Source organism: Triticum urartu, chromosome 1A, assembly GCF_056163025.1.
Source record: "Triticum urartu cultivar PI428250 chromosome 1A, HENAU_Tu73, whole genome shotgun sequence".
Classification (NCBI taxonomy): Eukaryota; Viridiplantae; Streptophyta; class Magnoliopsida; order Poales; family Poaceae; genus Triticum; species Triticum urartu.
In genome coordinates, this window is record NC_141873.1 from 164692268 (window position 1) to 164707579 (window position 15312).

Genomic DNA, 15312 nt, shown 5'->3' on the forward strand with positions numbered 1-15312 from the left:
AAGGACTTAGGGCATTACCTCCATAGAGAGGGCCCGAACCTGGGTAAAGATCGTGTCCCTTGTCTCCTATTACCATCAACCTTAGACGCATAGTTTGGGACCCCCTACCCAAGATCCGCCGGTTTTGACACCGACAATGTGGACCGGGCATCTTGAGTTTGAGATAAGCATACTGTGGCACTGCATTGAATCGGGCGAATGCGGTCTGTCCGAGCAGTGCGTGATAGCCGCTGCGAAAGGGGACTATGTCGAAGATTAACTCCTCGCTTCGGAAATTGTCCGGAGATCCGAAGACAACCTCGAGCGTGATTGAGCCCGTACAGCGGGCCTCTACACCTGGTATGACTCCTTTGAAGGCAGCCTTTGTGGGTTTGGTCTGTGATGGATGAATGCCCATTTTGCGCACTGTATCCTGATAGAGCAAGTTGAGGCTGCTGCCACCATCCATCAGGACTCGCGTCAGGTGGAACCCATCAATTATTGGGTCTAGGACCAGTGCGGCTGAACCGGCATGCCAGATACTGGTCGGATGGTCCCGACGATCAAAAGTGATCGAGCATGATGACCATGGATTGAATTTTGGGGCAATTGGCTCTATCGCATAGACGTCCCTGAGTGCGCGCATGTGCTCCCTCTTGGGGATGTGTGTAGCATATATCATGTTCACCGTTTTGACCTGAGGGGGAAACTTCTTCTGTCCCCCTGTGTTTGGCTGCAGGGGCTCCTCGCCATTGTCCTTGCTATGCGATCCCTTTTTTACTTGTTCTCGGCATTTAACTTGCCGGCTTTCTTAAAAACCCAGCAATCTCTGCTGGTATGGTTGGCTGGTTTGTCTGGGGTGCCATGGATTTGGCATGGACGGTCGAGTATGCGGTCCAGGCTGGATGGTCCCTGATTGTTTCTCTTGTACGGTTTCTTCCTCTAGCTGGACTTGGAGCCACAGAATCTGGCGTTGACTATAGTGTCGTCGGTATTATTACCATTGCTTCAGCATTTGTGTCTGTTACGTTAGAGCTTGTCGTTGTTGTTTTTGGCCTTAGAGGGGCCTGCGTCCCTGGCCGTATTTTTACTATGAGCCAGACAGCTATCCTCACTCGCACAAAAGCGGGTCATAAGTGCCGCAGGGCTGCCATAGATTTCGGCTTTTCATGGCCGAGGTGGCGGGCGAGCCATTCATCGCGGATGCTATGTTTGAAGGCCGCTAGAGCTTCGGCATACGGACAGTCGACGTTCTGGTTCTTTTTGGTTAGGAATCTAGTCCAAAATTTCCTGGCTGACTCTCCAGGTTTTTGGACTATGTGGCTTAAGTCATCGGCGTCTGGTGGCCGGACATATGTACCTTGGAAGTTGTCGAGGAAGGCTTCTTCCAAGTCCTCCCAGCTGCCGATAGAGTTTTTAGGCAGGCTGTTTAACCAGTGCCGAGCTGGCCCTTTGTGCTTTAGTGGGAGGTATTTAATGGCATGGAGGTCATCTCCGCGGGCCATGTGGATATGGAGAATAAAATCGTCGATCCATACCGCGGGGTCGGTTGTTCCGTCGTATGATTGAATGTTAACGGGTTTGAACCCTTCGGGGAATTCATGATCCATTACTTCATTGGTGAAGCAAAAGAGGGTGTGCGGCGCCTCTATATCGGGCCGTGTCGCGACGTAGCTCCGATGGAGTCCGTCTGCGGTTGTCGGCTCGGGTGTCACTAGGTTTTTCACGTCCGAATAGGTAGCCATCATCACGTGTCGAGGAACGTCCTCACGATCCGTTAATCGACCGGGTATATCCTGCTCTACTATCCAGGGTCTGCCGGAGGTTGTGTGTATGACCCTGAACTGTTTTGTCTCTGTTTTTTCGTGGAGGCGGGGCAGTCTGTTGTTCGGCTTGAGTTGCCGTTCTATCCCGACCACGAGGTGGTCGGTCCGTCGCACTGTCCCGACCGCGTATTGTTCGGTCGGCCGCATTACGTGAGGGAAGTATGGGCTCCGGCGCCTCTTCGTCGAACTGAGGTAGCAATCTTCATTTTGGGTAACTCTTGGCTGGGCGTCTGAGGCCGTATTCTTCGGCTGCTAGAACGTCAGTCCACCTGTCAACGAGCAGATCTTGGCCAGCTTGAAACTGTTGTTGCTTCTTCTTCAGGCTCCTTACAGTGGCTATTAGTGGGCGCTTGAAGTGCTCCTGCTCGAGAGGTTCCTCAGGCATGATGAAATCTTCGTTGCCTAGGCTTTCCTCACCCTCGAAGAGCAGATGATAACTACCATCCTCCGAGTCGTTGGGCCTGGCCTGTTCGTCGGGGCTGGCTTGCCCGCTTTCTTGCTCCTCCTGTTCGGATGTTACCTTAGCAAGGTCTTCATTGTTTTCAGCATCTTCCGGAGTATGGTCTTCTCCCGTGCCGGTATTGCTATCCTTTGAACGACGTAACTTAGAGCGGTGCCGGGGACGCCGGCATTTTTGCTGTGTCTCAGGAGGTTTATTCTCAACTGGATTTTCTTTGTCATCGCCGCTATTCTCCTTTGGTGCATCCACCATGTACACATCGTATGAGGAAGTGGCTGTCCAACGTCCGGTGAACGGCGGGTCCTGGGCCTCTTCTTCTCCGGCATCGCCATCCTTATTGTCGATGTCATCGGAGCCATAATCGAGCATGTCAGTTAAGTCTTCGACAGTGGCTATAAAGTGGGTGGCGGGTGGGGAGCAAAATTCCCTGTCATCAGCTTCTAGTTCGAACCAGATATCGTTCGGCTGTGAGTCCCCCACCAAGGACAGGTTCTTTAATGAGCTTAGCACATCGCCCAAGGGTGAGTGCTAGAAGATGTCTGCGGCGCTGAACTCGAAGATCGATAAACGATCAAGTTCGGCATCCGTGGACTTACATGGTTCGGAACTTACACCCAGAGACGAGTCTGAGGTTCCGGTGACACAAATATTGTGTGTGTTTAAGTCCATGTGCGGCTCGAACGCCGGGGAATCTGTGGCCTCCGTGGTGGGTTGAACCTCCAGTCCTTAGATGGTACCGTATGCTCCGGATCTAAGGCCAGAGCAGTTACAGGAGCTATCCCCTGAATGTGATCCGATGACAGATTTAGGTCATGTTCATCGAGGTGACCAGGAGCGATCGCCGCGGTCTTGAATCCAGCAAAGGTCAAATCTCCACGGGTGTCCGCGACATAGTTCAAGCTCCCAAATCTGACATGATGGCCAGGGGCGTAGCTATCGATCTACTCCAGATGGCCAAACAAGTTGGCCCATAGTGCGAAGTCGCCGAACACGAAAATCTGTCTGGGGAGGAAGGTTCCTCCTTGGACAGCATCATTGTTGACGATTGAAGGGGCCATCGAACCTTCTGAGGACAGCACAGTGGAACTCTCAATGAAAGCACCAATGTCGGTGACAAAACCGGCGGATCTCGGGTAGGGGGTCCCGAACCGTGCGTCTAAGGTCGATGGTAATAAGAGACAGGGGACACGATGTTTACCCAGGTTGGGCCCTCTCTATGGAGGTAATACCCTATGTCCTGCTTGATTGATCTTGATGAATATGAGTATTACAAGAGTTGATCTATCACGAAATCGTAATGACTAAACCCTAAAAGTCTAGTCTGGCTATGATTACGAATATCTCCTATCCGTACTAAGTCCTCCGGTTTATATAGACACCGGGAGGATCTAGGGTTACACAAGGTCGGTTACAAAGAAAGGAATCTACATGTTTGGTCGCCAAGCTTGCCCTCCACGCCAAGGAGAGTCCTATCTGGACACGGGGTAGTCTTCAGTCTTCATGTTCTTCACAGCCCATTAGTCCGGCCCATGGCTAATAGGCCGGACGCCCGAGACCCCTTAGTCCAGGACTCCCTCAGGTCCCTCGGTCACGAGCTTGACGGCGTCCATCTTCACCCACTGCACCTTGACACGGGCAAAGGCCATCTCCGCACCTTCGATGTAGACCAGCCGCTTGATGGCATCAAGCCGAGGGCAGGCATCGACCAGCCGCTTCACGAGCCCGAAGTAGCTGCTGGGTATGGATTCGGCAGGCCACAAACGGATTATCAAATCCTTCATGGACGATTCGGCCACCCTATGCAGTTCGGTCAGCTGTTTCAGCTGATCGCTAAAGGGCATCGGATGCTCTGGCGCAAGGTATTGCGACCAGAACAGTTTCTCCGTTGAGCTCCCTTCTTCGGCTCAGAAGAACTCCGCAGCATCAGTAACACTGCGCGGCAGATCCGCAAACGCTCCTGGAGAACTCCAAATTCGGGTCAGTAAGAGGTACCTTTTCTTCACATATTTGCTCTCATAATAAAGGCATTACCCGCCGTGATTTTCCTGGCCTCCTGGATTTCCTGGAGGGCACCCTGGGCTTCAACCCGGGCCTCTTGTGCACTTTGGTGGGCCTTAGCAAGTTCGGACTCTTGGTCTGCAATCTTGCGCTCCAAGGACTCACATTTCTTTATGGCGTCCTGGAGCTCCTGCTGGACCTCCCCGACCCTTGCCTCGTGTTTTTTGCGGGTGGCTTGTTCCTTTGCTGCTCTCTTCTAGGCCTCGGCCAGCGCGCTCTTGAGGGTCTCCACCTCGGTCATAGCTCCTGCGAAATATTATGATAACATGATCAACACAAACAATTCATATCTTTCAAGATCTGAATAGGCCATTGCATACCTTGCTCGTCCTCTAGTTGTTTTTCACACGGCCGAGCTCTTCCTCGGCCCGCTCCAGACTCTGCTTCAGTTTGGAGACTTCGGCAGAATGAGAGGTCGCCGCCAGCATCGACGCATGCTTATTCACATAGACACATATGGTTAGTCTCCTGCGAAAATTATTTGATCCTCTGTCCGGCTTTTCTTTTCGAACACCGGACAAAGTCTCCGGGGCTACCGTCTATACTATGACATTCTTTTTGCATAATTATGTCGCATACCTCAAAGCCTGTTAAAAGGCTGGTGCAGGCTTCAGTCAGTCTGTTCTTAGTGTACTGAACCCTCTCAACCACCGTACCCATAAGGATATGGTGTTCCTCAACAATGGAAGCACTTTGGAGCACTTCCAATAGAGTATCTGGTGCCTCTGGATGGACAGAGGTCACTGGCGGAATAGGTGCACCTCCTTCTTTCGAAGGAGGCTGCTTGCCTGATTCCGGAACCGTATGGGCCTTCGGAATAGTATTCGGCTAGGGGCGAATTGGTTATGGCCCCCATAGTCAGTCTCCAGGGGGATTTGCTCCCCCATGTGTCTGGCAGCCGAGGTATCACCCTCTGGCGCCACCCAAATGGCCTCTTCTACCTATCCCTGGCCTGGGAAGGTCCTTCAGGACAACACCTCGGCATCGTTTGTGGCCTTGGGAGAGGAGGCCTCCAGACGTGACCTGCTGTCCATCACCTTTGGATCCAGCAAATTCCCCAAAGATGAGGATCGCTGGGGGCGGGCGTGGGCCGGACTGCAGCGCATGATTCGACATATTAAAACAACGAAGTAAAGAAGTGGGATATATGTCTGTATAAGTGCCTTTGAGTACTTACGATTCGGCCAGGGGCTTCTCCCTGGGGCGCCACTCGGAGCTGCTATCAGTGTCCAACACGCAGTTATCCGCGAGGGAGACCCTCCCCTTCTTGGACACCTCTGCCTCCAGATCCGTGGAGGCCGTCCTCTTCTTCCTTCCCCCCTCAGGGGGAGAGTTGCTTTATTCCTCCTCCTCATCATCCTCGGTGGCGGGGGAGGAGTGGGTTTCGGCGTCTTCGGACGTCACGTCCAAAGTTCCTTTATGGTGAAGGCCGCCTCTTCCCGCCTGGCCCTTCTTTGTGGCCTTCTTCTCCGGCGCCTGGTATGGCGCCGAAACAAGCAACTTCGTCAGAAGTGGGATGGCTGGGTTTTCCGGCAACAGAGCCGGACACTGGATCCACTCTACCTTCCTTGTTCAGCCCTGGAAAGATACATGGGGAAGCTTAGACATCTTCCTTGAATGTACAGGTGAAGGATACACCTTGAAATACAAAAAACTTCCCGGACTGGCAGGATGGGTCAAGTTGTACCCACGGTCCTCGGTCATCTTCGGCCACGTCTCATTGGCCTTAAAAAGCACCTTCCAAATGCCTTCGTGTGTAACGCCGAAGAATTGTCGCAAGGTCTGGTGCTTGGCCAGATCGAACTCCCACAGATGGCAAGCCCAGCTTTGGCAGGTAAGGATCTGGCGAAAAAGCATCACCTGGATCACATTGACGAGCTTGATGTTCTTGTCCACCATGGTTTTGACGCGCGCCTGCAGCACCGATATCTCGTCTAACGACGACCAGTCCAGGCCCTTTTTTAGCCAGGAGGTAAGCCACATTGGGGGGCCGGACATGAATTCAGGAGCCGTGGCCCAGGTGGTGTCGCGGGGCTCAGTGACGTAGAACCACTGCTTCTGCCACCCCTTGACAATTTCCACAAAGGTGCTAATGGGCCATGTGAAATTGGATAGTTTGCTCACCATTGCACCTCCGCACTCCACGTGTTGACCATCCACCACTTTTGGCTTCACATTGAATATCTTTAGCAATAATCCGAAGTGGGGTGGGATACGGAGGAAGGCCTCAAACACGACAATGAATGTCGAGATGTTGAGGAAAGAATTCGGGGCTAGATCATGGAAATCTAGCCCGTAGTAGAACATGAGTCCACGGACGAAGGGGTGGAGGGGAAATCCTAACCCGCGGATGAAGTGGGGGATGAATGCCACCCTCTCGTTGGGCTCTGGGGTGGGGACGATCTACCCCTTGGCCGGAAGCTGGTGGGCGATTCCTTGGGCCAAGTACCCCGCTTCCCAGAGCTCAGTGATGTTTCCCTCCGTGATGGAGGAGGCCATCCACTTGCCCTATGTTCTGGATCCGGACCTGGTCGGAGTGCTTTTTGGAGGCGGAAATGATGGAAGATTGGGCGCTGGAGCTCGAGAATGGATGGGCAGAGAGGAAGAAGGCATGGGTGAAAGAATGGATCTTTATCCTCTTATAAAAAAGGCAGCGAGTGTCAAGCGCCTCCCCACTCGCCTTAAAACTCGCCTATTCCCCAAGGGTCATGCAGACAGCGCGGTTGGATAACCCACGCCCGTATTGATGAGAATCCCGCAATAAGGGGCATGATCTCTGCTTTGACAAGACGTGCCAATTAAAACCGCATCTCGAAACATGGAGCGGGAGGCTAAAAAACGGCTCAAAATAATGACTGGGCGGAGACGTGGCATCTCGCTACAAAAGTTGTCAGTAGATGGGACCCATGAAATATTATAATCTCTACGGCTATGTGTGGTACTTGTTTTGCAGAGCCGGACACGCTTTCTGTGTTCAAGGACTATTTTGGAGTACTCGGAGGAGGAAACCGCATTGCAATGCCGAAGACAATCTACGGCCCGGACACATCGTCATTGAAGCCTGGTTCAGGGGCTACCGACGGAGTCCTGGATTAAGGGGTCCTCGGGCGCCCGGGCTATGTGACGTGGGCCGGACTGATGGGCCGTGAAGATACAAGATAGAAGATTTCCTCCCGTGTCCTGATGGGACTCTCGTTTGCGTGGAAGGCAAGCTTGGCATTCGGATATGAAGATTCCTTCCTCTATAAATCGACTCTGTACAACCCTAGACCCCTCTAGTGTCTATATAAACTGGAGGGTTTAGTCCGTAGGGGCAATCACAATCATACAGGCTAGACATCTAGGGTTTAGCCATTACGATCTCGTGGTAGATCAACTCTTGTAATCCTCATATTCATCAAGATCAATCAAGCAGGAAGTAGGGTATTACCCCCATCAAGAGGGCCCAAACCTGGGTAAACATCGTGTCCCCCGTCTCCTGTTACCATCGACCTTATACGCATAGTTCGGGACCCCCTACCCGAGATCCGCCGGTTTTGACACCAACAGTCACCGAGCTGAACGTGTGCAAAACGCGGAGGTGCCGTGCAGTCGGTACATGATCGGTTGGAGAGCGAAGAAGTTCGACTACATCAACCGCCTTGTTAAGCGCTTCCGTTTACGGTCTATGAGGGTACGTGGACACACTCTCCCCTCGTTTCTATGCATCACCATGGATAGATCACTACGTGTGCGTAGAATTTTTTTGTTTTCCCTACAACGTTTCCCAACAGAGAGAGGGGACACCACCCTCTTTTTTAGATCTGGAGAGAGGGTGATAGTGTGATAAGAAAGTGGGCAGCCTTTAGCAAGCAAGCGTTGAAGCTCCAGCCTATATATCTTTTCTCTGCATACAGTACCAATTAGTTGTGCTTCAAAACTGAATGGCACACCATTAAAAAATAATATGGAGAAATAATGTGGCACCTCAGGCCAACGCGGCCAGATTGCATTTTGCACGAGAAATGACACACCATGTTTCATTGACATGTGGTCCTGTTCCAACATGTCAGTAAGACGACGGCGAGTCCTTTTGTATAATTTCTGAACGGACGTCTATGTAGGCCGGGGCACCTCTTTCTATACCGTGGCGAATGTCCGCTCTGCACTAGCCTCTTCCTCTACCGTGGCAACCATCCACTGCCTCTTCGCCTTTCCCTCTCGAATTGGAACTGTTGTCGCACGCTCTTCCTCCCTCCATTTTCCTTGACTCTTCCTTCTGCCATTGTTCGTCTTCTCGATGGAGGGAACAGGTAGGAAACGACCCCATTATTCTTGCCCCGATCTGAAAGATGACATGGTGGAGGAACTCATTGATCGGTGCAACGTCATCACCTCAGCTAGCATGGCAGGTTCGTTCAAGACCATTCTCAACTCCACAAATAACATCATTACAAAGAACCCAAAGGTTCAAGAGCGGTTTGATCTCCCCTATCTTCTTCGCCATGACCATGCTCACTGGCGCAGGGATGATGAAAGCCTCGCCTTGTGCAAGTTGATGCCGCTTGATAATGATACATGTGATGTTCAAATGCCATCACTTACGGGTAAGGCCTGGTCAGGTGCAAATGAAGATTGGGTTGTTTATATTGGGTACAACTGCGAGTGGGAACTTGTGAATGTGTACACTCATCACTGGGTTCCACTTCCAAAAATCTCAGACTGCCATGAGATTGAGCACACAAATGATTGACATGCGTTCAAATATGATCATGGTGACTGTTGTCTACAGAAAATAGCAATTTGTCGAGTTCCTGGTCGCTCTTGGGATTATAGGAACGCTTATGTTGTCGCTATCTTCGACAAGCTTGTTGCCATCCTTAGTCCTTTGACTCAATGCATATTGCTCGAAAATCAGTTTATGTACATGGATGTGTACTATGATGCAGTTCAATACGAGGGTCTTGTGTTTGTTTCCACCACTCATGGCACTGTTTTCGCATGGGATCCCTATTGTTTCGATATGTTTGTCTTCCACTGTAACTATAATTGTTTCATTCACCATGCATGTGAGTTTAGTATCCCCGTCCATTGATTAACCTTCTTGTGTTTTCCAAGGTCTTGTCAACATTCCCCTACCAATACTTAGAAAATTTTATAACCAAGGGGGAGATGACGATGGTGATGATCACGAGCATGAAGACGAGCGGGACCTACATACTCAGTGGCACCTAGCAACTTATTCCGATGGATCACCGCTTCTTGTCTGTATACAGGGCACTGCTGATGTTACAGAGGAAGCAGGTGTCGTCTCCCATGGTCGCACTCTTCGGACATATTCCAACATCCATTGTAGGGTATTCAGGATAGATACTAGTGTGCTAGTGCCAGCACCTTCCACCTGGTTCAATATTGATAGCCTTGGAAAAAACTCACTCTTCCTTGGACTAAAATATCCAATGATGGTGAAAGGCAATCCAACTATTGTTGGCACAACGTTACTACCATTTATGAGAAGCAATTGTATCTATACCTTGGACATTGCTATGGTTCCCTACCCTGGCTATTACAATATCTGTCCTGATACAGGCCGCTTCAGTGTGGATGACGAGTCTTCCATTGGTCTCGATATTGACAATAGGCCCTGCATAGAGAATCATGTATGCTTCAAAGCAAGCGTTTCCAACGCCAATAATTGGTTGACCTGAAGTTTATTTCATCGTTTTGTTATTTGTTGTGTGATAAAAACTTTAGTATAATGTATCCTCGTTGTTGTTGCACGTCTATGACTTGTTGTATGTAATACTAAATGATATGCCTAACAAACTTACTAAACTAGGCTATGTACATGCGATCGATCGATAGAAATCGACAACAAAATGATGAGGGTAGGGCTTTCCCGCACGTTAGGCTGGCTAGCTTGGCCTAGTGGGTTAGAATGACGTGCTACAGTGTCGTCCAGTCTTCGCATGTGGTAGCAGTACTGCTGGTGCGGTAAGTTTTCTTGAAGAAGCGGATTCATGATGGTTCCTTCATCCCATACCTTGTACTCCCTCCTTCTATTTTTACAGGGCCTAACTTTTGAATCTCTCATGCCAAAGCATGTACGCAGAACGAGGAGCATATTTTGAGAGTAGTAGTTAGCCAACCGAATTGCAAGCTAACCAGATTTTGGGCCCCGTGTAAATTTTGCATGCAAGCTCCTTTAAATGCCTAGCCACTGGCCTCCCTCCCTTAATCCCTCGCATACAAATTTCTCTTGTCTCTACTCATGCATGCATTGGCCGAAAGATAGAGCTTGCTTGTTCTTTGGAAATATACTAGCAAGGTGTCTGTGCATTCCACGGAACATCAAGATGCATTTATATGAGTAGTTTATCTTGTGGGAGATAAGGATGAATGAGGGAAGGCCTTATGTGCAAATGTGGAGAGGGGTGCGGGTATCTTTTTGTAAAATTGACGTAGTTTCCTTCCTATTCGTAAGAGTAGAGATAGAGATAGAGATTTCTGAATGGCTTTCGAGTTGCTTCTCAGAGTGGGCGCTGCGACGCGGAATTTTTTTCCTGGATACATAATTGTACGTGCATTGCAACAGGTTATTGGATGATTACAATCAACAATAGTACGACTAGTTAGCTTCACATGCTTCACGCGGATGGCAGGTGTTTGTAATGTATAGCTGCAAATCCCATCATCCTAGGTCGTCTGATGAGTCCAATCAACGATAGAATTGCATTCTGATGTTTGGATTCAAACTTTCAAAACTATTGCACCATCTCTACGTCTATGTATACGTAATTTTTTCCTACAACAAAGGCATAGATTTTATTTAACTATCATGGTAGTTGAAACATCATTGAGAAGGTTCCTCCAACTCAATCCCAATTTAAAAGTAATTATCAACCCAACAATATTAATTTAGAGTGATGAGATACATATGATAATCCAAGTACTAGATACTCAAGATGTCCATAACCGGGGACACGGCTAACCATGATTAGTTTGTACACTCTATAGAGGTTTGCGCACTTTTTCCCACAAGACTCGATCTCCTCCGTTGGATTTCTCGCACTACACGATGTTTGAGAAATGGATGACCGAGACACAGTCTTTCAGAAGCATTAACTCTCTACTCCGGATAGATTATACCACCTACAACCCACTACATCTGCTAGTCTACCTCTTCAAGAGCTTCACGCAACTTACTCAACTATGCTAGAGCCCATAATAGCTTATGGCTGCACACGGAAGTTTCTAGCATGAAATATCTCAGTTCCCTTTGAGCCTGGGTGGCGGACCTTAGGATTATCACATGGGTACTCCAGGATATCCTAGGACAACACTGGATTCTTGAGCTGCCCAACAAGCAATCCACCCAGATGTGTATTTAAAGTTGCCACCTTAAGTTGAACCATTAATTTAACAATCTCACATCTATCATGGTTTCACTCACCCAAACCACGTCTACGAGCATAGCATGGCAATATAAGCAATACGTAGAAGTAACTCCCAAGGGTTTGATAATAAATAGGTGAATAGGTACTACCTCATCTACTTCCCAATCCCACATGTTATCAAGTCCTCACCATGCAATGTTTGAGGGTTGAAACTAATGCATAAAAACTAGGTGATAAAGGGATATGATCAAAGTGTTACTTGCCTTGCTGATGATCCGCAAAACCTAGAGACTCGATGTAGCACGCTTCGCACTCCGGGTACTCTATCGCAATCAAACAAGCATACAATAAGCAATCAAACAAGAAAGCATGGGTAAAACTCAAATAAGAGATCTAACCAGAAAGTTCAACTTAAGAACTCCGGTTTGCAAAAAAAAGTCAAATCAAACGGAGCAACGAAACTCAAACTGCGAAAGAAACAAGATCCGATTACTAATCTGGACTAAAGTAAAATTTTACTGTATCAAAATCTTTTTGAAGTTGGTTAAACGGAAAGAGGGTTTCGAGATGAAACTCTATGCACTTAAATCGCCTGATTCCGATAAACGAGCGAAAAATTATACTAAAACGAAAATCGGATCAGAAATCGCGATCGAAAATAATCGCGGAAAATCCGAGAAAAAGAAAAATTGACGAACAAGCTAACGAACGAATGTTCGGTGTCTGCGGCTAAATGGTGAAACCATTCGTTAAAACGAACGTAAAAACATGTGTTCGTTAAATAACTAAACCGAAAAAAATTAACCGAACCAGATCTAACAAACGGATCTAGGGTTTCAAAAAAACCAAACGGTTTTGTCACGAAAACCGAGGCGGCTACCTTGGGTCCGACGGGGTCCGGCGAGGCAGCGGTGCGGCTCCGACGGTGGCGGCGCGGCGCGACGACTAGGGTTAGGGTTAGGGTGCGGGTGGGCTTCGGCGGCGGCTGTGGGCTTTCGGTGGCTCGGGGCGGCGGCTTATAAAGGCCCCCCGGGCGGAGTCGGTTCACTTTTTTTAAAAGAAAAATAATTCTGACGTACAGAAAAAGAAATAAAAGAAATACTAAACGGACTTCAAAAATCCCGAAATAAATTTTCCCCATCCTCTAAAAATAAGCCGGACAAGGTGAACATTTATTTGGGCCTAAAATGCAACTTTGAAAAATGTATATTTTCCTAATTCAATAAAATAGCGATAAAACTCCGAATAAAAAATCTTATTTGATTTTAATATTAAATCTTTGATATTTCTCTATTTTGAGGAAGTCATTTTATCCTCTCTCTTTTATTTTTATAAAAGAAATAATCAAAGAGAAAATAATTAAAATCAAGCGATCCTCTTCCAAAATTCGAGAAAACTCGAATATGAAAATAATGAAATCCCCAACTCTCTCCGTAAGTCCTTGAGTTGCGTAGAATTTCTAGGATCAAGCCAAAATGCAATAAAATATGATATGCAATGATGCTCTAATGTATAACATTCCAAATTGAAAATTTGGGATGTTACAAACCTACCCCTCTTAAGATGAATCTCGCCCTCGAGATTCGGGTTGGCTAGAAAATAGGTGTGGATAGTCCTTGCGTAGGTCTTCCTCTCGTTCCTAGGTGGCTTCGTCCTCGGTATGGTGGCTCCACTGAACTTTGCAAAACTTAATAACCTTGCTGCGGGTAACCCGACTGGCAAACTCGAGAATCCTAACTAGCTTCTCCTCATAGGTCAAATCATTGTCCAACTGAATCGCTTCCAGCGGTACTGTATGTCTCAGAGGAATGTCGGCCATCTCTGTGTGACACTTCTTTAACTGAGAAACGTGGAACATATCGTGAACTCCTGACAATCCTTCGGGTAATTCCAACTTATAAGCAACTTCTCCCATACGTTCCAAAACTCTGTATGGTCCCACAAAGCATGGCGCTAACTTTCCCTTAATTCCAAAGCGCTTAACTCCTCGGAGTGGTGACACCCGAAGATACACTCTGTCTCCGATTTTATAGACTACCTCCTTGCGTTTTGAATGTTCATAACTCTTCTGTCGAGACTGAGCTACATTCAGTCTATCTCTAATCAATTTAACCTTCTTTTCTGATTCCTTAATCAAATCTGGTCCAAACAACTGACGGTCTCCAACTTCATCCCACAACAACGGTGTCCTGCACCTCCTTCCGTAACTGGCCTGGTAACTGTTGTTGTATGAGAACTCTGCGTAGGGCAAGTTGTCATCCCAACTAGATCCATAATCTAGTGCATAAGCTCTCAACATATCCTCCAGAATCTGGTTGACTCTCTCAGTGTGTCCATCTGTTTGCGGGTGAAAAGTTGTACTGAACTCCAGTCTGGTTCCCAAGGTTTCATGTAACTGATTCCAAAACTTTGAGGTAAACTGGGTTCCTCTATCTGATACAATTGTCCTCGGAAATCCATGCAAACATATGATCCTAGTCATGTATATCTTTGCCAACCTGGCACTTGTATAGGTGGTTTTCACTGGGATAAAGTGAGCTACTTTGGTCAAGCGATCAACTACTACCCATATAGGATCATATCCTGATTTGGTCCTGGGCAATCCGGTGATGAAATCCATGCCAAGCTTATCCCACTTCCATTCGGGTATCGACATAGGTTGTAGCAATCCGGCTGGCTTTTGATGTTCTGCCTTCACTCTCTGACATACATCACATACGGCTACATACTCGGCAATATCCTTCTTCATACCAGTCCACTAGAAACGCTCCTTTAAATCCGCATACATCTTGGTGTTTTCGGGGTGAATCAAGTATGGTGAGTCATGAGCCTCCTGAAGTATTAACTTCCTGATCTCTGTGTTATTGGGCACATAAACACAGTCCTCAAACCACAAGGTGTTGTGTTCATCCTCACGAAAAACTTTGGCCTTTCCTTTGCTCATTCTCTCTTTTATCTCGGCGATCTCGTTGTCATCCTTCTGAGCTTCTCAAATCTTTCCTAACAATGTAGACTGAACTTCCATCATTGCAACAAAACCTCTAGGGACAATCTCCAATCGGAGTTCCCTAAGATCCTCCGCCAACTCCTTTGGCAATCCTGCGCTTATGAGTGTGTTGGCATAACTCTTCCGGCTCAAAGTGTCTTCTACGATGTTGGCCTTGCCTGGATGATAGTGAAGCTTCATGTCATAATCCTTTATAAGTTCCAACCATCTCCTCTGCCTAAGGTTCAGCTCCTTCTGTGTGAAAATGTACTTCAGACTCTTATGGTCAGTGTATACATCGCAATGGTTTCCAATAAGATAATGTCTCCAAGTCTTCAACGCATGCACTACGGCAGCCAACTCCAAGTCATGTGTGGCATAATTTAACTCATGCGGTTTTAGTTGTCGAGAAGCATACGAAACAACTCTTCTGTCATGCATCAGTACTCCTCCAAGTCCTAAGCGAGAGGCGTCGCAATACACTTGGAAATCCTTGCGTATATCCGGCAGAATCAGTACTGGGGTTGTAGTCCGACGTTTCTTTAACTCCTGAAAACTTGCTTCACATTATTCCGTCCATTTAAATTTGACATCCTTCTTCAGTAGCTCTGTCATTGGCTTCGCAAT